The following is a 25994-nucleotide window of genomic DNA, read 5'->3' on the forward strand; positions in this document are numbered from 1 at the left end:
TGATGTTTCTGATTTGATTACCTATTCACGATTAATATACGAGCTGTTGTCTTTATTTGTGTACAACACACATCTCTTTTTCTTTCCTTCCCTGTGCGTCAACTGTCATTGCCAGTACATCTTGATCGACTGGCGTTGTGATAAGATACATCAGAATGCATTGAAATTGATTGCGAAATATCAAAGAGTAAATGTATTCTAGAGTAAATAGCCTTCTGCAAGTCTAGTATCAGGTGCAACTGGCTTGATTGCACAATGAACTTTTGATGGATTTTTGTAGGCAAGATAACGAAACTCGTCAGATTCTAACAATGTTTGATATTTCAACAAATTTGCTTGCTATTTAGATCGAGCTGTAAACAGAAACCTTTGTAAAATGGGCCAACCAAGTTCAAGCTTGATGAAATTGATGTTTCGATCTATACTCTCCAAAGGACGATTACGGAAACCGTCTAGCGGGGTTGGCATCTCACAGGCCACTAACACGAATATTGACCACGCACTTGAACGCATGTTACTTGATGCAGTTACGCGTTGATGGGTTTGTTTTCCTTTGTCAGCTATATTTCGATGACAAGTAAGTTACGCTAATATTATGATTGGTTCAATTGAAAGTGATGTGACAGCACTAAAACTGCTTCTGATACTTGATTGGCTTGTAGCAAATTTTATCATTAAATTCACGGGATATTTTGACAGATCAAGATAACATCAGCATACACATTGGCAGCACTGTGCGGTGGCACATAATTGCAAACAAGGGTCTGTTAGTGGATGGAACGCACACAAACCTTTGAGAAACGCCGCTCAACGGCAATGCTAATTCAATGTGTAATTTGGAGTTGCGGCCTTTGGGGTCATTGCTTTGCGAACACTGAGCGAGTACACGTTGAATTTGACCGCATATGGGGAAATGTCTTGAAAAAAGTTTAGTCTGCGACTAACCTAAATCCTTTAGTCGCAATCTCGTAAATTCTGATCGCATATGCGACTAAAATGGTCACAACTTTTAGCCCTGCTGATAGACATTAGGGGACATTCAATTGGTCTGATATTGCTCTATATCACATATCAAGTGTATCAAAACTTTCAACCGTGATTCAATCGTAAAAGTTCCCTAACATTAAATATGATTTTAACTTACCTTTAGTCCATGTGCATGCATATCTTGTGGGCTGAGAAAATATTTCGTTCTCTAGTTGATTAATTATATATTTGTTTAATTGTCTGATCATTTCTCAAAATTTTGACTTTTCTAGCCTGACACCGTACAGTATCCTATATAAAAATCATGGCAACACTGCCCATAGCCTGCAATCCCTACACGGACAAAGCGCAACTCTCTTCACCTATCGTACACAACTTTCAATGAAATTTCACTTGGTAAATGCAGTTTCAGGGACCTGCGGCGCAATTTTCATCAAGCCCAATCTGCATGGGCCCGATCGTACTCAAACATCGTGATTTGTTATGTTCAATATCATGATTTTGTGCTATTACTATTCACATCGTTGGGGACGCCCAGTCCCTCAGAGTCCTGTATTTAACTCTCTGCGGGACCTTTCCACAGAGTCCAATATTTTACACAGTGCATGATGTCCCTCAGAGTGCCGTATATTGCAGTTTGCATGTCCCGCACTTGGTCCCTCACTTGTCAGTTTTTTATACTCCAACATACCTGCAATGTTAGCGAATCTGTGCATAGCTACCATTGTCAAGGAGCCAGTGCATGGCAACAGCAATAGTGAACCAGTACTTGGCCACAGTGTCAATGAACCATTGATGGCCACAATGAGCCAGTACATAGCCATAATGAAGCAGCGCATAGCCTAATGAGCCAGTGGCATAGCCACAATGCCACAATGAGCAAGTTGATAGCGATGGTGTCACTCAACCAGAGGTTTTATTGGAAAATATGTTATGTCCTTCACTGCATGCTGTATTTTAGAAGATTTAAATATGCCTACAGATACGGGAATAATCTGATAAAATTTGTATTGATTTGTAGTTGAACTTGGCCTCAACGAAGATGACCCTACATCGAAAGGACCCACTCTCAATGTTTATAAGGAATCTTTTGAGAGTCAATTTTGTCAGATACAGAAAGATTCTACACATCAGAAAGTACAGAGTTTCTCCGTCAGAACCCTGTCACAGAATACATGAAAAAAGTAAGTATGATCTAAGTTTATTCCTAGATTTGGCATTTGACTTTTTATATATAGTATTTCACCAAGTTACTTATGTTATTACTTCTTTCATTTAAAAGAACATAGAGTGATTTCAGTGTTGTTTCACTGTGATTCATATGTGCTTTTCATGACAAGATGTATGTTGTCATCTTAAAATTAGAGCCATTACTCAGCTATGCTTGGTCACTTCGTATGCAAACTATAGCTACATGCTTGAATACATCAATTTCTTTTTATTATACATTTCTAGGTGACCACCAGGCAACTATTTTGTTTTAAGTTTTAGTTTCAAAACGTCCACTTTCTTTGTAACATTTCTTTTTAAATGTCATCTCCCTGTTACAGTTAAAGCTATTAGACAAATCTATGATAGATCTGTCAGTGAAGTGTATTATATTACTCTTTACCTCTCTATTGAAACATTTACAGTGTTGTAAAGGTCCAACAGACTCACGTCATGGCTTTTCACATGCCGTATACTGCAGACAGAGATATTGCAAAAAAGTGCTTTGTAACTTATTAAAAACTTGATGGAATGGTGCTTGGACAATCTCCAGATTTTTGCCATTTTTTCTTTGAATCAGTTTACATATTCAGTGTTAGCGCTAGTGCTCGCCACACTCCCAAAATGCCAATGAAACTCTCATTTGGCGAAAATCTTTTGAAAGTCATTAGCCACGCTTGCAAATGAATTTTTCGCCCCAAAATTGTTGGGACACATCGTGGGATGTATCACTCAACTACGATCGCCTCTGCACTATTACTTCCGGGTGTTGGAAGCAACCTGAATACTTGTTTCACCAGAATAGGAATATATATTGTATAGGGGTGAGCAGATCCACTACCCTTAGCTCACAGGCTAGCAGTTTTAACCACCGGGCAAGTAATTTTTGGTACCTCTACTAGCCCTATGAGCTAGCGTAATTTAGGAGACAGCTGAGGAGAGTACAAAGTCGATCGGGAGCAAACCACATTTCCTGCAGCAAAACAAACACAGAGGCAGAGGTTTCTGAGCCTAGGTAACTGACATAGAATTCCTCAATTCAAAGTGTATGTCCCGCATAAATTCAAAGTTAATTTTGCTTAAAATGAGCCATGCTATATGATTTTTTGCCATTCCTACTTTATTAGCTCCGCTGTCAGCGACGCGGAGCTTATCAAATAGGTTGATTTTCCGTCGTAGTCCGTCGTCGTCCGTCGTCGTCGTCCGTCGTCGTCCGTCAACAATTGCCTTCTCCTCTGAAACCGCAAGTCCAATTGCTTTGAAATTTTATATGCAGTTCACTTAAGGTGACCTTACTTCAGTTTGTTCAAATCGTGGTGAAAATTTGCATATTTGTATTTTTGGGCATTTTTTGGTGTTTTTGGTAAAAAAATCATGTTCTCTGAACCGCTTGTCCCATTGCTTTGAAATTTGATATGCAGTTTGCTTAGGGTGACTTCAGTCAGATTTGTTCAAATCGTGGCGAAATTGCATATTTGTATTTTTAAGGCAATTTTTGTCATTTCTGGTAAAAAAAATCTTTAAAAATCTTCTTCTTCAAAACTGCCAGTCAGATAGCTTTGATATTTGGTACATATGTGCCTAGGGATGATCTATTTCAGATTTGTTCAAATTGTGCAGAAATATGCAAATTTGCATTTTAAGCCATTTTTGCCATTTTGGTCAAAAAATGTATTTCTCTAAAAGTACTGGTCTGATAGTTTTGAAATTTGCTATACAGGTTTCTATCAATGAACTAAGTAATATGTATTGAATTTCTGATGAAATCTGTAATTTTGTATTTTTGGGCAATTTTTGCCATTTTTGGTCAAAAAATGTGTATTTCCAAAACTACTCATCCGATAGCTTTGAAATTTGGTGTACAGGTTCCTACAGATGAACTAAATGATAGTTATTGAAATTATGATGAAATCTACAATTTTGTAATTTTGGGGCAATTTTTACCAGTTTTGGTCAAAAAATGTGTATTATCAAAATTACTCATCCGATAGCTTTGAAATTTGGTGTACAGGTTTCTACAGATGAACTTAATGATAATTATTGAGATGATGATGAAATCTGAAATTTTGTAATTTTGGGGCATTTTTTGCCATTTTTGGTCAAAACATGTGTTTCTCAAAAAGTACTGATCTGATAGCTTTTAAATTTGGTATACAGGTTTCTACAGATGAGCTAAGGTAATATATATTGAATTTCTAATGAAATCTGTAATTTTGTATTTTTGGGGCAATTTTTGCCATTTTTGGTCAAAAAATGTGTATATTCAAAAGTACTCATCTGATAGCTTTGAAATTTGGTATACAGTTTCCCATAGATGAACTGAATGATATGTATTGAAATAATGATGAAATCTGCAATTTTGAATTTTTGGGGCAATTTTTTTCTATTTTTGGTCAAAAAATGCATTTCTCAAAAAGTACTTGTCTAACAGCTTTGAAATTTGGTATACAGGTTTCTATAGATGAACTAAATTTGATCTTTTGAAATGATGATGAAATCTGCAATTTTTACTTTTGGGGCAATTGTTGCCATTTTTGGTCAAAAAATTTTTTCTCAAAAACTACTCATCAGATAGCTTTGGTTGACATGTTCTTAGGGATGATCCTGTGTGATACATTCAAAGTATGATGAAATCTTCAATTGCGTATTTTTGCAGCTTATTTTAGCCACTTTTTTCTGGCCACTGCATCGAGCTATCAAAGATTTCCACCTTCTTCATCAACATGTGTCAAAAATAGTTATTCTCTACATAAACACAGCGGAGCTATATCGGCCGCTAGGGCGCTTGTCAAATAAATGCATCACCCCAAGGAAACGACGCGTTTAAATATTATAAAAATGCAATATGTTGTGCGACTTTGAAATAGGCTGCCATTCGGGTCGTTTCGGAATTCGCGGGCATTGCCACCGGAAATGACGTAACTAATAGAACGTACGAGTGAGTGCTTTCACCTCGGCCATAGCGAATGCTTACTGCTGTGAGAAGTTACGCTTTTGGTGGCTGAAGTAACGGCAGCCATTGCCAGTTTATTGCATTTAGGATGCAGTATTAGCCACATTTGCCAAAATTACAAGAAAGGGTCGGAAAAGAGGCATTCAGACAAGCGTTTTCTGCGGTGCACATTTTCGAGTGCCGTGCTTCGGGTCGAATAAACACGGTTCGGAAGCCACATGTACGGTAAGATAGACTTTAATTCCTGGAGCTACATCGATTATGTGATTGCAATGCCGTACCAGTACGACTATTATCACCAGAAAGTGTTCGCGTGTATCATCATCAACTGTGGACAAGAGCGAGAACAGCAGCAAGACTGCGACAGGTTGCCCAAAACATGTCAAGGGGATGCGGGGGCCCGCGGAGAAGTACGGCCGTGTTTACATGCACCAGGACTGAACGCCGATTCAGCTGCTTTACGAAAGTGATTGTAAATAAATAAATAAATAAATAAATACAAGTACTACATCTCATGTATGTGTAACTCTATAATAAGTAACGTTAGGAGATATCGAATTTTATATTCCTAAAAGTTTTCGCAGTGATTGATTGACTCTTTGCCAGACTGAACGATAGGTTGTGTATAGTACAGCATGGCGCTGCCAGTAACAGTGACACAACGTGTAGCAAGAAGTTTCATACTGTTGACGAAGCAGTCGCGTTGTCGTCATCTGTTTCCTTCTGCTCGACTAAGTCTCCCCTAAAATATTTTAGCTTCTTTGAGAATTTCGCAGTCATGAAACAATGAACTCTGTGCTTTATATCGCTGACACTTAATCAAGAAAAAACCTGCGGAAGCGTAGCTGATCACTCTGTCACAGAAATGGCCAGCTGAGCCGCCCGACCTCGGCCGCTGCCAGTGTGCCCAATATTTACATCATGTCCATCTTATTACATTAAGTCTTCAAGGTCACATATTTTTAAAAGTGCCAATGTTCATGTGAGGTTTATAATGCCAAACTGAAGATTTTTCGGCGAGAATACTACTTTGGTGTTTATGCTAACATGACCCTCAGCCTGTTGCTCTTCCAGCTGTTGATAGGAAAGATGTGTGTTATAATAAACGGTGGACAATTTTCAACTTGATCTCTACTATATTTATCTACAAGCGTAATGGTGTAATTCAAATTTTTATATATAGATTTTGAACGAGGCAGTTTATGTTGAGAAGTAATAATAAGGTGGGATGGCAACTCCAGACTTTTATTCATATTTGGTAGCTTGCGGTTGTGTTTGACCTGTGGTCACGGTGGGCTTGTCACAGACGCGACGGTCAACAAGAGTTCGGCTCTTGTTCTCGTTTAGGTTAAGGTCCCGACTGTTAAAATTTGCAGGCCTGTAAATTCTGAACAGCTTTGTCATATCTTCTGTGACAATGACATTCTCAGTTGCACTGCTTTCACTCATGAAATTATCACTATCTCCATAGGCAATGCACGAAGTCACCATCACGTGTTCTATTGGTGACGTCACAGCTACTTACGCCAAAACGGGGCGAGCTCTGCAATTTCCGGAAAATGTTGCCATGATTGAAGTTGAAAAGTGCAACTTTTCCCGTGTTTTCGTCGAAATAACATAATACAACCGTCTAAAAACCGCTCAAATAAGCTTCAGTTTGTGTGTAAATGTTTGTTTTATTAATGTCAAATTCAGTGATAACCAGAACTAGAGAATAGGTCTCAAGTCAAACAAAAATAGCCTAAAATGTGGCGGGACTCACACTTTAAGTCAACACTGTTTAACTGGTTGAGCGTACGTCCATGGTGTCACACAGTAAGTCTGTACAATCAAAATAAGGAGACACACAAGCGTTTTTAGCTCTCATTTGGTATACCAAAGAGAGCTTATCGTATAAGGTGAATCATTTCATTTGCATCTCATTTACATGTCGTCTGTGTGTATGTATGTATGTATGTATGTATGTATGTACGTCTGTTCGTCCGTCCAGACCAAAACTCCTAAACTACAGCAGCTACCGTCTTAGTATTTGGTGTACAGGTGCACCTAGGGGTGGTGATATGAATTTGTTCAAATGAACATGTCAGTGTCAAAAATATGCAAATGAGGTAAAAAAAAAAGGAAAAATCCTGCAAAACTCAGTAACCATTGGTCAGATTTGGTTGAAACTTGGTATGTAGGTTCCTTTAGGTATTCTAAATTAGGTGTGTACAACTGTGGATGATATTTGCGTGTTTGTATTTTTGGGTAATTTTTTTCAGTTTTTAATAAAAAAATCTTTTTTTCTGAAACAGCTTGTCCGATTGCTTTGAAAATTGGTATCCATGTTCCTCGGGATGACCTCAGTCAAGTTTGTAAAAATTGTAGTGAATTTTTAGTATTTGTAATTTTGGGGCAATTTTCCCAATTTTTGGTCAAAATTTTTTTTTTCTCCAAAAACTACTCATCTGATGCCTTTGGTATTTGGTATACAGGTTCATAAGGTTGATCAAAATGTGATGTATTCAAATTCTTATGAAATTTGGGATTTTGTATTTTTAGGGCAATTTTTGTCATTTTTGGTCAAAAAATGTATTTCTCAAAAACTGCTCATTTGATATCTTCGATGTTTGGTATACAGGTTCGTAGGGTTTATCTTAATATGATATATTGAAATCAGGATGAAATCTGCAATTTTGTATTTTTGGGGCAATTTTTGCTATTTTGGTCAAAAAATTTGTTTCACAAAATCTTTTTTAATAGCTTTGATATTGAGTAGAAATTTTCCTATGTATGATCTTAATTTAATATGTTCGAATTATATCTTCTTCAATTACATATTTTTGCAGCTATATTTGCCATTTTGGTCTGGCTGACCTGAAGTGTGCTGTCAAAGATTTCCTCCTTCATCAATACGTGTCGCAAAAAGTTATTCTCTACATAACACAAAGGAGCTCTATCAGCTGCCAGGTCGCTTGTTTTAAATTTTCAGAGAACATCTGTAATTTCCTATTTTTATGAAGCTTCCTAATTTTTTTATGGAACAAGTCATCGTTGATGACACAGTCCCCCTTGTTAATGGGTGCTTTGATTACAGGTCCTCAGAGAGGATAGAGTCCTCTTCATTAGGTCTGTGATAAAAATACTTTTGAATAAATTCGCTTGATACATGTCTGAGTTGTAGTTCAGGAGATGAAAAAATCGTAATAAAATGGCCACATGGTGGCCATATTGGATCGAATCACAAAACAAATCAATGTGCATATGTATGACATAGGTCAATGTCCTTGTACCAAGTTTGAATAAAACTGGTTGAGATATGCCTGAGTTATGGCTCTGTACATGAAAAAATCGTAACAAAATGGCCGCATGGCGGCCATATTGGATCGTATCACAAAACAAATTGATGTGTATAGCTATGACATTGGTCAATGTCCTTGTACCAACTTTGAATAAAATCTGTAGAAACATGCCTGAGTTATGACTCTGTACATGAAAAAATCGTAATAAAATGGCCGCCTGCTGGCGGCCATATTGGATCGTATCACAAACAAATCAATGTGCATATGTATGACATAGGTCAATGTCCTTGTACCAATTTTGAATGAAATTGGTTGAGATATGCCTGAGTTATGGCTCTGTACATGAAACAATCGTAACAAAATGGCCGCCTGGCGGCCATATTGGATCGTATCACAAAACAAATTGATGTGCATAGCTATGACATTGGTCAATGTCCTTGTACCAACTTTGAATAAAATCAGTTGAAACATGCCTGAGTTATGGCTCTGTACATGAAAAAATCGTAATAAAATGGCCACCTGGCAGCCATATTGGATCGTATCACAAAACAAATCGACGTGCATCTGTATGACATATGAAGTAATCCTTGTACCAAGTTTGAATGAAATCGCTTCAGGCATCTCTGAGATATCTGCGTGAACGGACGGACGGACGCACGCACGGACGCACGCACACACGCACGGACATGACCAAACCTATAAGTCCCCCCGGACGGTGTCCGTGGGGACTAAAAAACTTACGGAAATAGTCCACAGTATTGATTCCATAACTTATTCATGTTGTGTTGATATGAAGAAAGTTAATAAATATTTGTGAAAAGATTTCTGATTTTTGGCGATTTTATACCCACAGGAACTAAGAACACATAATGTGGTGATTTTGTGAGCATTTCATATGGTAAACTGTAATTTGGTGTTAAATGTGTAAAACAATCATTAGAAAGCACAGCTGAAGGTGATTTTAGCAGGCTTGGTTTCCAACAAATATTCCAAACTTTTTTCAATGTTTGAGAGAGTATCAGGGTTATAAATATCTCTTACTGTTCCTATCATTGTATCTCTTTAAATAAACATTGTTGATATAAAAGGGTGGACCATTTGATATCCTGATGGGGGTATCTGGAAGATTTTCAGAAAAAAAAAGATTACAAGCAAATGTCCATGAAAAACGAATCTGCCAGAAAAGGCTTGACTAAAAGAAAGGTGGAAGAGAGGAAAAAAATACTGTATAGTGGATCAGGTAGAAAATATATGACATAGTCACCCATCAATCTTCAAGACCCCACCCCCCACTCCCCGATATCAAATGGTCCACCCACATGTCTTTGTGCACACATTTTACAATGCACTGCTCACAGTAAGTGAGGCTACCCACAATTCCCCTTGATTTGTTCACTCAGACATTTTTTGCTAAAGGCTTTTTCAATTTTATCAGTTTCTTAACAATTTTTAACTTACAATTTAAGTTCAGGATTATTTGTTAAAACTATGTTCCAAAATTATTGATTATGTTTAAAATTCAAGAGTAAATTGAATGAGAAGTTGATGTTTGGAGGTGCTAAAAATTGCACACTTGTCAAGATAACGTTATCAGCAACTAAGATGGTCTCATCATACCACCTGTCAGACATGCAAATTTCCTTTGTTACGAACATTAAAAAAATCAATACCCTTTCTTTTGCCAATACAGATGCAACTTATTCCCTTAGTTTCCTTGAAAATATTTTGTATGGCTGTCGATAAAATTACAAAATTGCTATCTCCTCCACGGAAAAGGGGTTTATCTCCTCATTATTCACAGTGAGAAATCAGAAAATTATGATTATCAGAACTATGTTGCCAGAATTTTGAAATATGGACCGAGTTGTTCTGTGTACAGAAGAAATTTGCTTCAGTTCAGTGAGTGATCTCCGTGTGTACAGATCATGGAGAATTGTGGGTAGCCTCACTCACTGTGCTGCATCTCAGTTGAAGATTCCAAGTCATGTCAGAATTTGAAAGGAATAGTCAAGTTCGTCACATTGAAAATTCTGAATGTTGATCTCAGTGGTATCACCCTTGTGACATATTGGTTTTATAAGTTATTCCAAAAGTGGATGCACCAGTTGAAATGTTTACTTTTCCCTGTAGGGTTTTTGAGTTGATGATTGTACGTTAAAATTCCTCTGTGTATCTCGTGTATGAGCAAAATGTAAACATTGGTTGAATGTTGTTAAGCATTTCAGTCAAGGTTATCTGTTGTTCATGAAAATCAAGAAAAGGTAGCTGTTTGCCTTATTTAAACATTATCACATACTAAGTAGAAAGAGGACAAGAAACTAATCAAATTGATGTATAATATTCACCCTGAGTGCCTGTATATATAACTATTTTATCATTACATCCAGCTGTTTGTTATATATCGTATTTATCACTCTTCTTGGGCCAAAGCACACTAAGAAGCCAATGTCATTACAGCCAGTCTGTGTATTATATGTCAGTCTGTCTGTATGTCCACCATTCATCAGTCTTTCTGGAGACCAAGTTTGTGGAGCCCATAACTGAATAATTTCCATATTAAATGTGGCCAACTTTGGAATGCTTACATGTAAATGGTCATCTATAATCCAATGGAATCTTGTAGGCGTTGATAAAAGAATAAGAAAAAAAACATGATTTTTTCATAATCTGCAATTTATATTGATAAGAGAGTGATTACTTTATTATTTGGTACCTATGATTGGAGGAACAATGTATGCAAAGTTTGATTGAGAAGCATATTATTCGTATATATGTATTTTTGAATTTTTTACTGACTTTTTGTCAAAAATCTTGTTTTTGAGAGTCACAATATTGTCATTTTTGTCAAGAAAACTTGTTCTCAAAATAACTTGTTGATAGCTTTGTAATTTGGTATAAAGTCCCGAGGGATGTTATTAGATAAATTTTCTGCTCAAAGTGTTGGGAAACCCCCAAATTTGTATATTTTAGGTAATTTTCTCTGTTTGTGGCCTTAAATGACGTACACCAACCCTGGATATGTTATGAGACAGTTTTGAAGACTGTGAACATAATTTTGTCATATTTGGTATCAATTTGTAGGAAAATTTGATCCAGAAAACAAAGCTGAGGTGAATTTTTTCACCAATTTTTTGCAACTTTTCTATGTAAGACATACAAGAACTGATGAGAAATTTGGATCCAGGATAATTCCAGATGTTGTAACCACAGCCCACAGTGGAAGGCATTTCACTATCTGTAACTAACTTAAGTGCTGTTTGCATTAGAATGATAACACTCATGGCATTAATTAAAAAATCCCCAAGGTTGTAAATATATTTCCTGTCATCTGGCGTTATGTAATACCAAGGGATGGAACATTTGATATTCAGGAGGGGGTAGGGTCTAGAAGATTGATGAGGTAGCTCCCATATGCAAATGGGAGGTATTCGTATAGGGTGGCAAAATGGCGTCTGTGTGTATGTATGTAAGTATGTATGCATGTCTGTTAGTCCGTCCACATCAAAACTCCTAAACCGTAGCACCTACTGTTTTAGTATTTGGTGTACAGGTGCACTAGGGGTGGAGATGTGAATTTGATCAAATGAACATATCAGTGCCAGGGCCTGAAAATTACGCTTGCCCGATGCCCGGGACAGACTGATTCTTATACGGACTAGCGCAAAACTAGCCCTCACTTGCCCGCGGGCAGAAAGTTCAGAGTCAACTCAGTGTTTTGCCAAGAGTGCATTCTTTTGACGCAAATTAGAAACAATGTCCCCCAAAAGTACCAGACATGGGTCACTCGGACGCACTCAAATCGGGGCTTATTTTTTTCGTCTCAACCGAAAAACTAAAGAAAAATCAGTTACTCTGTTACAGTTTGCGATTTATGGTAAGCAAGTCGATGTGCGTCCACTAGTCACTGGACCCTTGGCAAATGCAGGGCCACGTACTTCTCCACTCATTTTACATGTAAAATGTAACGAGATAATAACCAGACAATGATGTTTGAAGCGGAAGCCTAGATCATTTTAAATAGAACAACTAACTTTTCACCAAACAATTTGGACAGTGAAACAGTGAAGCAAACTTTATTGACAACCACGGTTACTCTACCCAACTAACCTGCTTGCTATATTATAGTACAGTGTGTACGGAGAATGAAATTTCTAGCCACACTGCACGGGACATCAAACGGCACTAGGCCTATGTGGTATGATGGAAGCTCACAACTTTACCTAAAAATATCAGTAACTCCAAAATTTTGATGAAGCACTATATCCCTGTCTTTCAAGTAGTATTTTGCAGTCAGAAATTTCTCCAGAAGGAGTCTCATGCCACTCTTCGATCGTACGCAGCAAGCTTGTGTAGGTCACCATGCTGAATTCCTTATATGGTCAAGACCCCCTATCTTGATTGTAGCGGACCTTAACAAAAGCCACCTAGCTTGTCAAAGCCGTGGTATGGCAAGTTGCTATTGCTATTATGAAGAGAAAGGAGTTCCTCTCAGATATTTAGCGTTTTCAACCTATTTTCTTTTTGCAATTTCAATGAAAAAGTATCAATCAATTGGGCAATTATAAAAATGAAGTGAACTTTACAGCACTAGTGAAAAAACCATGTTAAATGTCTGCATTATTAGACTATTGTCTTCAATCACTTCTACTTTTGTAGTCATAAGTGTGATGAAACATCTTACTAGTAAGCCTTATTTATTTCTGTTAAACACATCTTAATGGGGTAAATGGAAAGAATTCCCGTAAACGACGAAAGCATATTAAATAATTTTCATTACAGTAATGTACTTTTTTACAATTATAAACTGTAGATACCACCAATTTGTCACAAACCATTCGAGGTCCCACAATCTTGGTAAGAGCAGAAATCTTTTTTTTTGAAAATTTTCAGGGCAAGTGAGTTTCTGCTACGGACAAGTAGAAAAATAGAGGCTACTTGTCCGGGGACAAGTGGATAAAAATTAAATTTTTCAGGCCCTGAGTGCCAAAAATATGCAAATGAGGGGGAAAAAAGGAAAAATCCTGCAAATGGGTAAGCATTGGTCAGATTTGGTTGAAACTTGGTATGCAGATTTCTTTAGGTATTCTAAATTATGTGTGCAAAAATTGGGATGAAATTTGCATGTTTGTATTTTTAGGGTATTTTTTCCGGTTTTAGTCAAAAAATCTTGTTCTCTGAAATCACTTGTCTAATTGCTATGAAACTTAATATTCATGTTCCTCAGAATGACCTCAGTCATGCTTGTACAAATTGTATTGATATTGTCATATTTGTAGTTGGGGGCAATTTTCCAAATTTTTGATAAAATTTTTTTAATCCAAAAACTGCTGATTTGATAGCTTTGATACATGTATTTTGTATACAGGTATCTAAGATTAATCTCAATATAATGTATTTAAAGTATGTTGAAACTGGCAATTTTTTGGGGGGGGGCAATTTTTGCCTTTTCTTTTTTGGTCAAAAAATTTTTCTCCTAAAACTTCTGATCTGGTAGCTTTGATATCTAGTGTACAGGTTCCCAGGGTTTATGTTAATTAGATATATTTAAAATTAGGATGAAATCTGCAATTTTGTATTTTGGGGGGCAATTTTTCTCATTTTTGGTCAAAAAATTTGTTTCTCAAAATTTACCAGTCTGATTGCTTTGAAATTTAGTAAATTTAGTAAACTTAGGGTTTTTGTTAATAAGATATATTGAAATTAAGTTGAAATCCGGAATTTGAATTTTTGGGGCAACTTTGCGAAACTTTCAGTTTTACTGGGATATCTTTCATTTTGTATTTTTAAGATTTTTTGGTAATTTTATACCTACTGGAACTAAGAGTATGTAATGTGGTGATTTAGTAAGCATTTGATATGGTAAACTGTATTTGGTGTTGAAATGCGATAAAAAAATCCTGGCAGATTTTGAAAAAATTCCAAACAAATGCCAATAAAAAATTCAGCCAGAGAAGGTTTGACAAAAAGAAAAGGTGGGAGAGTGGAGAAAAAAGAATGTACAATGGATCGGATAAAAAAGATAATGTACCTCATCGATCTTCCAGACACCATCCTTATCAAATGGTCCACCCGATGTATTTTTGTGCACAATTAACCATGCAGTGTATTTTAGTTTAAGATGTCAAGTTAGGTAAGGATTTGAAAGGAATAGTCAAGTTCACCACAGTTTAACTTTATCTCTTGTGTCATCATCCTTGTGTATTGGTTAAGTTTGTAAGTTGTTCCAGATGTGGATAGGGTTTCTGAGTTAACGATTGTATGTTGAAATCTCTCCATGTATCTGGTGTATGGGCAAAGTGTAAACATTGGTTGCATGTTATGTATTTCAGTCTATGTCAAATATTGTAAATGAAAAATCAAGAACAGTTTACTATGTGCTTGTAAAAGATAACATATATGTCAATACATAAATTGCCTTGCTGATTGATTGTCTTGAAAATTATCACAGAAGTAAAAAAGGAAATAAAAATAATCAAATTGCTGTAACATTTTCACCCTGAGTGCCTGTAGGCCTATATTTAACTATTTTATCATTACATTCAGCTGTTTGTTATATCTTTATCACTCTCCATGGGCCAGTCTGTGCATGTCACTCTGTCTGTATATGTATGTCCATGTTTCATACAATTTTTGACTTGTTTTGATAACTATATGGGAGCGAACAGTGATGTTGTCACTATTTTTATTATTATTATTAGACTTTATTCAAACTCGATAGACTGTTGAGCCGAAGGCTCTTCTCACACAGTGTCGAGATGCAAGAAATCACAAGGAAAAAATAGAGTAGAAATATTTCCGGCCTCACAAACCAGAGATAATGAAAATCGTATTCCATAACGTTCAGTGGACTGAAAGGGAAGAGAGCAGCATTCATGTAGGAAGACCATTTGGTGTTGTTATCAACATTCCCCTGCATTTACCGTGATAACTGAAGTTAACGATACGCACTCTATCTTTGTTTACTTAATTAGTTTGAATTGCAACAACAGTATTCCCCTGAGATCTGATATGCGGAATGTCTGGAGTGGGGAAAATTCACTTTGTTCTATGGGAATGCCCATATGACATTTTAAATTTTTGCGGCTTTTTGTTGCAACACGTGCTGATTTCTGCCCCTTAACGAATAGTATCACCCTATGCGTTGGAACGCCACTGCACTGAAAATCGGCTGAGGCAGAGTCCTGATCCTGCAAAATGCATCAAATTGACAGGCTTTTATCACCGTTATGCGATAGTGGGCCCTTCAGTCACATGTACGTTGTGGAGGGATCGTGGTTCCAGCCTGAAATTCGTTGAACAAGAAAGGAAAGTCTCTGGTTAGCGTGGTTAACTGGAAATGTATTTGTTTACGCATGGAGGTATAAAGTGAGAGTCGTCTTTTGCCCGTGATTACGACACCAAGACTGGCCAAGACTAGCTGTATCGTGTTTCGAAAATCAATGTTGACCTGGCCTGACACGAGTATGCCTATCGCGTTCATGGTAGGCCTACCCGCAGCCTATGTGTTGTGGCGGGACTGTGGTTTACTTGCACGTGTGCGAAATACTGCGTTTTGGTAACATTTTGATGATACAAGTTGGCAGGATGATGGACTTGTCCACAAAATAAACCTGTTTGCAACGTTTTGATTGATAGCTGTCAATAGGCTTACGCCCATACCAGTCACATTTCGATAGACACAATAGGACCTAGATATTTGCAATATAGCAACCTTAACATATGGTCTACAAAATCAATGTACAGAATTTTGATTGATCAATTTTTAATGTTACAAATTTACGTGCAGTGTGATTTTGAAAAATACTGGCCCTCCCTCCCTATAATTTCTCTCGAGTCCCTTTCTGCATATGCACAGAATTCGCTGGTCGTTCGCTGGTCCCCAGTTCATGCATTTAGAAGGCGGCGTTGAAGCCCGAATGTTGATTTATTCATGAAAATGAATCAATGAATTAAATTGGAGTGAAAATGCAGCAACTTCTGGCTCGCGGCACGTGGCACGTGAATTAGGCTCACCGGTCACGAGCAAGCTTTGGTGTCAACGGGTCCAGTCTTTGAATTGTCAATGAACACTGCTTATTTCTCAGGTCAATCAGCCATAAGTTACTTGTCCATGGCAACCAACCTCTCTGTTTGTGAATTTTCCTATTCTAAAATGACTGTCATTGAGCAGTTTGAGCGAATTTGACATCGGGAAATTCACTTTCAACACGGACACCTTAAGTTGTTGGTTTAAGCTCTACTGAGTCTGCGCATGAGCATTAAAAAGACCACCTAGGTCATTAGAAAAACATGGGAGACTGGTTTTGTGCAATGGTAATCCAAACTTTATAGGGATGAGGGATGATATAAGCACAGTAAAAACATGACAAAGAAGAGTACATTATTTTTCAGAAGCTTCAAAGCATTCCTCTATAACTACTAAAGATTTTTTCTTTCTGTATAGTTCAGTTAAAACTGAAAAAATACCTTGGAGGTACAGTGGAAATGGCTGTTATTATTGTATAATGTACAGCATGAAACCACAAGTCACATTAACATTTTATATGCTTGTATGTTTACTTTCTTATAAATTTTTTCAAGAATATTAATGGTCATGAATACTAATGAGCCGTCTAGCACTCTTGGAAGTCTGGGGAGAACCCTGAGAGAGTGACTGACATTTTCTCACTACGTCATGAAGTTTCCTGATACTTTTTGAAATAAAGTGTGAAATGGAAAAATCAATGTTTTCGCTTTTTTCAAACCATGTAAATTTACTGGGCAAGTGGTTTTCCAATTCAGGCAAGTGAATTTAACCCCCACTTGCCTGAAGGACAAGTGGATAAGTGTCTATCCCTACACCATGACTGTCCATGCTTTACAATACAACACGTGCATGTAGGAATCAACCACCATCGGACACTGCAATTGCATGTGATGCTATCTTATGTGTGGGTTTTGTTGTTGTTGCTTTTGTTGTAATTTCATTTATTTCCACAATTACCAGTATTACATGGGTATCAAGGAGCAGAATGCTTCAAATGCATAGAGTTATTGTGTTCACAGAGATACTCACATGGAGCTCCCTAGGTTGTAGGAAAGCACAAAAGTATAGTATAGTCATATCATGTATAAACAGTCATGCTCTACGCTTATAAATAACAGTTTGGATCGTCAAAGACAAGTTTTGTTAATTTAGGAAAAAATCTTCATGTCAAATGCAATTTTTCCCTCACATTTTGCAGCTGGAGAGCAGGCAGTGAAACCACAAGTCACAGGCAGGCCAGTTTAAACAGGCTTGACTAGCAATTTCTCGCCTTCTAGCACGGGGACTAGAGAAGCACGGGGACTAGAGAGTTAGTAACTCAAAAATGATTTGCTCAGAATGGGAACCTATATACATTGAAGTGTGTGTAGAAATGTTCCTATGACGTCCAAAATTGTTTACTTTGAATAACAAAGTCACATCAGTTGCACCTCTTTGTGTTTTGAGTAAAATATTTGCGTGACTAATCAATTTTTGCTGTGGGTAATGTTTTTTTGCATGAATTAGCCACACCAACAGACCGTGGCTAATTTGAAAAAAAATTCTAGCGTGAACACGCATATTTTAGGATGACCTGATTACCTTATTTACAAATTATGCAAATGTCTGAGCCAAATTCTGTCACTTTTTGTCAAAATATTGTATTCTCCAAAACTGCTGGTTAAGGGATTTTGGGAGTTGATGCAGTTTACATCCTTGGAGGAACCTTCTACAGTGTCCTTCAGAGTAGTGGTTCATTTAATGATGATAATAGGCGCCCCCTTCGCACCCCCCTCCCACCCAACCCTCAAAAAAGTGTATTGATTGTAGGTTTCAATGACATCAAGAAATTGCTTTTAAACGTGGGACTTGCAAAAAGTATATGATTTATGCAACATCTCTTCAGAATTCATTCATACAGCTAAAACAATATTTGGAAAAGTCTAAGCTAGGAATTTTATATAACTCCTTTAAATAATAATGAATCATTAGTAAACTGATAGTGCACAGTTAAACTCCAACTTTGAACAATGACAACACGAATAAGCTATTTCAGAGTTACTCATTATAATTACTTCATGGCTTTCATCTGATAAGCTATGGACAGATTCATGGCTTTCACCTGATAAGCTATGGACAGATTCATGGCTTTCATCTGATAAGCTATGGACAGATTCATGGCTTTCACCTGATAAGCTATGGACAGATTCATGGCTTTCATCTGATAAGCTATGGACAGATTCATGGCTTTCATCTGATAAGCTATGGACAGATTCATGGCTTTCACCTGATAAGTATGGACAGATTCATGGCTTTCATCTGATAAGCTATGGATAGATTCATGGCTTTCATCTGATAAGCTATGGACAGATTCATGGCTTTCATCTAATAAGCTATGGACAGATTCATGGCTTTCATCTGATAAGCTATGGACAGATTCATGGCTTTCATCTGATAAGCTATGGGCAGATTCATGGCTTTCATCTGATAAGCTATGGACAGATTGATGGCTTTCACCTGATAAGCTATGGACAGATTCATGGCTTTCATCTGATAAGCTATGGACAGACCATAATCTTTGCAATACATATATGACAATTGGGAGTTTATGTGGTTGGAAAAAGTCTGTATGTGAGGTGTCTGTCTGTCTGTCTGTCTGTCTGTCTGTCTGTCTGTCTGTCTGTCTGTCTGTCCAATGCAAAAACTCACAAACCGCTGCACGTGTTAAGCTGATTTTTGGTGTAGTGATGCCGTATATGGTCTTGATGTGCCGTTGTTAAAAATGAACTTGTTAGTCTCATGGATATGCAAATAAGATAGAAAAGGGGCGAAAATGGTCAAAAATCTATAATTGAGGAACTACTCGTCTGATCATTGTCATATTTGGTTATTAGGTACCTTGGGCCCAACTCATTTAAACATATAGATTTGATGTCAATATTTGATGCTTTCTATTTTTAATGAATTTTTTTTTTGCCATTTTAGTAAAAAATCTTTCTCTTAAACCAATGGTCCAATCGTTTTAAAATTTGGTGTACCGTACAGGTGCCTTGTGATAACCAAAAAAGGAATTTTTCGAAAGTATGGCAAAATTTGCTTATTTGTATTTTTGGGCAATTTTTGCCATTTTTGGTTTAAAAAATCTTCTTTGCAACTGTGTATGCCTTTACTTTCTAATTGGGTGTGCAGGTTCCTAGGAGTGACCTGAAGATGACTCGGTGAACTCAAGGCGAAATTTGCAAATTTTTTGGTACTTTTGTCATGCTTTCAAATTTGGTACACAGGTGAAATGTAGTAGGTCATTCATTCAAAGTCAAGTACTGCCTGTGTGAATGAGCAGATTATGATTGTGCTGTTCCAGACTGAGGTGTTATTTATAGGAATGATGCAATGTTAGATGGTAATTGATGTTTTAACTGAATTTTACTTACATTGTATGTAACTCGTGTACTGTAAAAACCCTATCAATTTGACCAGAAAAAATAATTAATATGATTTGAATAATTGAATTAAATTAGGAAATCAACAAGGCCAAAATAATTTTAGTGTAGAATTATTAGAAAGTTCAACCTTTTTGACAGTTCATAGTGAAATGCTTACCATCTTAGATGATTAAACATATAAAGGCAACTTTCCTGAATCCCAACTTTGACATATTCTGTACCGTCATGTATTGTTCTCTGTATGTTATCTAAAAAAAATTGCTCATAATAGTTTGTCATGATAGGTTGGTCAAATAAAGGGAGATGTAGAAAGTTCCAAATTCCATTTGTGGTCAACTTTATGAGGATAAAATAAAATTACTTTTTGAGGAAAAAAAATTGAGTGGTCAATTAAAAGAGTAGTCAAAGTGATAGGGTTTTTATGGTAAAGCTGGGCTGTAAGATTCCTCATGTGCTATTTATAGCAATTATGCAATCTGTGTAAACAGTGCAATGAAAGAGCTACATGATTCCTCATAATGCATTTGATGACCTTGAACTTCTTAAGTTGCAAACATTTGTCTCTTCAGTGTGCTTTCTCTGAGTACATACAGTTTCATCTTATTCAACAGAACTTACTTGCAATGTTAATTTGACAGTTAAAATTTGCTTGGTTAATAGGATGAAAATACTGATAAAGATAACCAGCTGATGAATCTTTATAACCTGACAGATATGCTGGGTTTTTTTTATGTTGTGATCTTGATAAACATAGCATGTTTACTTTACTTAGAATGTAATTAACTCCTGTTTATATTATTATAAGCAGGGTTGTTTCTGTCAGATATGTGTAAGTCATTATAAGATGGAGCATTTCATATTGCTGGGGTATAGATTAATTTGGACTTGCAATGGAATTTCCTTAGTAATCTACCTGTAAGAATGCAATGTAAATTGTGTACTAGTACTTAGTATCTCTGTAAATGGGAGGACAATGTCATTGAAAGACTGACACTCAAAAAAGTGATGAAAATCATGATTAGCAAAATTAAAATGCCTCTTATTCAAAATGTAAGAATTTTATTGCCAAACAAAATAGTTGTTTTGTTATATAGTATTTAAAGAACATAATGTGAAAATTTCAGAAAATTTGACCCAGCCAGAGTGGAGTTAAATTCTTTGGAAATTTTGAAATTGGGAGGAAAAAGAAGCCAGGAAATCGGGTGATTTGCATACATTTGCATAAATTAACACTTCTTTATCACGCAACTTACGACTGCTTGACAAGCTAAAAGGTTAACCCAACCAATATTTTAATCTTGGGTTAACAAATTAATTAAAATTGAATGAATATTTGCAAAAAGGTGATTTTAGCAAAATATGCTTTGTTGGGTGCAACACCCCCTTAATTAGGGATATTTATCTGAATTGACTGGACCAAAGTTCATGAAACTTGCTACATATATTGAAGATTCTATGATGCAACATTATTGAAAATCATGATGCATTTTTACTTCAGCCAATTCTTTATTTGCATATTTAATGAATTTTCTTAAAGCCCTAGTATTTCTAACTTTTAACCTTTTTTATGTTTGAAAATACATGTTATTCCCTTACATCCATGTAAAATCTTCTTCAGTGAAGAAATAAGCCAAATTTGTGCTCCTGTAGTGACATACAAACGTTAAATATTGCCCAATCGAGTTTGATTGCCGCGCGAATTTGTTGACAACTTGTAGGCTGTGCACGTGACCGAGAACGCCGATACTGATGACATCATAGAGCTTGCAACCGTTCCTTGGGCCATGCCATGCCACGCCGCACTGCCCGGGCAATCGCCCATGGTCGCTGGCTGAATGACCTGCGAATGATTTTATTTTGTTCTTCTCTGTTCAAATACGTTCTGCTACTGTGTTTCAGAGGATACAGAACTTTGGGAGAGGAGGCTGACATTCTATTCTGGTACAGTGTGCGTTATATACGGATTATTCAAACTGCAGTCGGCAGTGCACCGATGCGCACCCTGCAGTTGGTCACTCAGGAACTCCCGGTACCGATGTAAAATCAAGACGACACTGAATACACTTAGCTCACTTGTGTGGGCAAATCACTGTCAAGATTGAGAAACTTGAAGTAATAAATTTCAGCTGATTTATGCTTTAGCGGCAAGGTGATTGTGAAATCAGAGAAACATATTTGGGCAATGTGTGGAAGGCTATCGAATGCAGTGAATGCGATGGCCTTTGGCAGGAAGTAAGGGAATGTCAGTATTTATGACCTGGGGGTCATTCAAAAATTGAAAGCTATAAGGAAGGGGGTGCTGAAAATGTTTTTTTTTGCCTTACTTTGTCCTCAATGACATAATGATTAGTTGATAATGTACATTTTACTCTTATACATAAAAAGCAAGTAAATACTTTAACAGAACAATAAATATCAACTACATGAAGCCAGGCAAAAACTGCAAAATTCTGCCTGTGGGAGATGAACTATATATAATTCCATCATCAGAGATTGAAAATGAATGATAAATTTGTTAAAGGGGAAGTTCACCAAGGATGATTTTTACATATGATACACAGTAAGTGAGGCTACCCACAATTCCCCTTGATTTGTTCCCTCAGACATTTTTTGCTAAAGGCTTTTTCAATTTTATCAGTTTCTTAACAATTTTCTACTTACAATTTAAGTTCAGGATTATTTGGTAAAACTATGTTCCAAAATTATTTATTATGTTTAAAATTCAAGAGTAAATTGAATGAGAAGTAGATGTTTGGAGGTGCTAAAAATTGCACCCTTGTCAAGATAAATTTATCAGCGACTAAGATGGTCTCATCATACCACCTGTCAGACATGCAAATTTCCTTTGTTACGAACATTAAAAAAAGATCAATACCCTTTCTTTTGCCACATTACAAGTTTTAGTTCATTTGCATTTTCTTTTCATTTGCATTTTCTTAATTTAACCTTAAGTTAACCTAGCTTAATAATGATTTTTAGCTCCGCTGTCAGCGACGCAGAGCTTATCAAATAGGTTGATTTTCCGTCGTTGTCGTCGTCGTCGTCCGTCACAATTGCCTTCTCCTCTGAAACCGCAAGTCCAATTGCTTTGAAATTTTATATGCAGTTCACTTGGGGTGACTTCACTTAAGTTTGTTTAAATCTAGTGAAAATTGCATATTTGTATTTTTGGGGCATTTTTTGGTGTTTTTGGTAAAAAAATCTTCTCTGAAACCGCTTGTCCAATTGCTTTGAAATGTGATATGCAGTTTACTTAGGGTGACTTCAGTCAGATTTGTTCAAATTGTGGTGAAATTTGCATATTTGTATTTTTAAGGCAATTTTTGTCATTTTTGGTAAAAAAATCTTTAAAAATCTTCTTCTTCAAAACTACCAGTCAGATAGCTTTGATATTTGGTACATATGTCCCTAGGGATGATCTTTTTCAGATTTGTTCAAATTATGCAGAAATGTGCAAATTTGCATTTTTAAGGCAATTTTGGCCATTTTTGGTCAAAAAATGTATTTCTCAAAAAGAACTGGTCAGATAGTTTTGAAATTTGGTATACAGGTTTCTATAGATGAACTAAGTAATATATATTGAATTTCTGATGAATTCTGTAATTTTGTATTTTTGGGGCAATTTTGCCATTTTTGGTCAGAAAGTTTTATTCTAAATAAATACTCATCAGATAGCTTGGTTGACATGTTCTTTAGGGATGATCCAATGTGATATATTCAAAGTATGATGAAATCTTCAATTGTGTATTTTTGCAGCTATTTTAGCCACCTTTTTTCTGGCCACTGCATTGAGCTATCAAAGATTTCCACCTTCTTCATCAACATGTGTCAAAAATAGTTATTCTCTACATAAACACAGCGGAGCAATATTGGCCGCTAGGTCGCTTGTTATTTCGTTCAATTTCTCTTGAAGTAGCCTAAAGTTAATTTATGTGCATTATCTTTTTTATTTCATTTCCATCTCCTTAAATTCTTTGAAAGTTTGATTAGCTTAATTGTGACTTAAATTTCATTCCCATTTCCTTAAAGCCCGGGGCGAAATGGACCGGGATCCGGATTAATGCCAAGTTTGGGTGGGCGTTTTGGGGCATGGCTCTGCATAATGAGTCTGTTGGTAACGGTTGCTATCGTTCGCATTATCTGCGTAATCTGTTTGCTCTCAAATCACGCTCTGACTATAAGCTTAGGTACAGCCTTCGCAATACGCGAAAGAAAAAAGAAAGAAGGAAAAAATATCAATTTCATAAAAACAGGAGCGTGCTGAGTTAATCTACTGAAGTTTTTGCTGAGTTGATTTACTGAAGTTTCGGGGTCATGTCATCGTTCGAGGATGATTCGGCTACTGACCGCCATATCTACATACGGAAATGGCGCCGTACGTAGTGGAAATAATCATCAAGAAAGCAATAAACATAAACATTAAAAATAATCCGAAGCTGGCAATTTCGTATGTTGAAATCACGAATTACCGATCTGAATATTGACTGAGAAACACGGTCAGGAAAATGGTAGGAAATAGGTGAACGACGCGACGTCATGACCGATCGCTAAAATAAAAAAAATAAGTTCACTACATCACGGAAGGATCAAGATTTCCATGAATCTCCGTACCACGATATCTGTAAGCAATCGAGGTCGGCTGCTCGGTCGCTTTGAGGGTGACCCCGGACAACTCATCACGACTTATGTTATTTTCGGAGCAATGGGATGAACCACGGACTGGGTTCATAGATATCTTCGTAATTGAAGAAATTAAAGTCCCATCTTTGTCGAAATCTTACTACGTAGTGCCAACTCAATGAGCCGATCTCGGACATACCTATCCTCTTAGGCCCAAGCCTTTCAAAGAAGATCAGGTGATGACGCTCATTTGCTCACCTTGAACTGACATTGACAAATACTGTTTTGATGTCTTTACAAGCTTTGTTTAATTCTCATAACAGAAGTCCAAACGTTACTGGGGCAACCGGTATGTCAAAACCTTACCAACCCTCCGAACACGACATGTCATTGCCATGTGTGAGAACACCTGTACACAAACCTACGGCCGTTTTCAGGGCTAGCATTTATATCAAAAGCAACTGTAGCGTACTGGTACTTTTGGCCGTAGATTGGGGGGGGGGGGCTGTTTAAAAAAAGTGGCTCTCTTTGACTGACTGTAATTAAATTGATCATGGAGGCTACCGCCATGCTTTAATATTTAGTTGTTTTCGATGTCATTGTAAACCAGTTCTGTAAATACAGAGTAAGCACTTTTCGCAAGGATACATCGTACCGTTACTGACTTATCTCTTGCTATTAGTCACGACCGAAAATGGCTCACTTTCGCGATGTCATTGCATCATAAACGCTTGTTAGTAAAATAGTTTATGACAACCACGAAGTTTTCATTCTGTGTGCACGCCAATATACATGTAACTCTAAGCGTACACATGGTTTGTTAGTCCCCATGGACACCGTCCGGGGGGACTTATAGGTTTGGTCATGTCCGTGCGTGCGTTCGTGTGTGCGTGCGTGCGTGCATGTGTGCGTGCGTGCGTCCGTCCGTCCGTTCACGCAGATATCTCAGACATGCCCTGGTCAATTTCTTTCAAACTTTGCACAAGGATAGTACCCTACCCCATACAGATGCACGTCGATTTGTTTCACAATGCGATCAAATTTGGCCGTGTTAGAGGACTTTTTAGTTTACACCACCATAGACTACCATGTATAAGTCAGCTGTCCATAGAATCCCATGTATAAGGCCAAGTAAAATAAAAATTTAGTTTCTCATCGTATTCATATTGCAAAAAGGATTCAGTGACACAGTTTTTAGTCCCCACGGATGAAGTCCAGGGGCCTTATAGATTGGGTCATGTCCCTCCGTTCACGCAGATATATCAGATATTTTGACAAAATGTCACGTGACCTCGGTGACCTTTGACCTCAAATATACATATTTGTCCATAACTCAGTAACCACAAGTGCTACACCCTTCATATATGGTATGATGGGACACCTTATGACGCCACATATTGTACCTCATTAATTATGCGCATATCTAATTTTGAGCGAGCCAATAGAGCTAGAGGTCTGATTTTTGGTATATAGGGATAACTTAGCAATACAATTTT

General features: G+C 36.9%; 1 long non-coding RNA gene across 1 annotated transcript in view; it reads left to right on the forward strand.

Moving 5' to 3' along the window:
* The window catches only part of LOC139124784 (uncharacterized), a 57410-nt gene that overhangs the window by 25461 nt on the left and 5955 nt on the right, over positions 1-25994 (forward strand). The window contains exon 2 of the long non-coding RNA XR_011550034.1: positions 2009-2171. This is a non-coding gene — a long non-coding RNA (uncharacterized lncRNA). The remainder of the gene's footprint in view (positions 1-2008; positions 2172-25994) is intronic.

This window comes from Ptychodera flava (assembly GCF_041260155.1).
Source record: "Ptychodera flava strain L36383 chromosome 23 unlocalized genomic scaffold, AS_Pfla_20210202 Scaffold_24__1_contigs__length_23054250_pilon, whole genome shotgun sequence".
Taxonomy (NCBI): domain Eukaryota; kingdom Metazoa; phylum Hemichordata; class Enteropneusta; family Ptychoderidae; genus Ptychodera; species Ptychodera flava.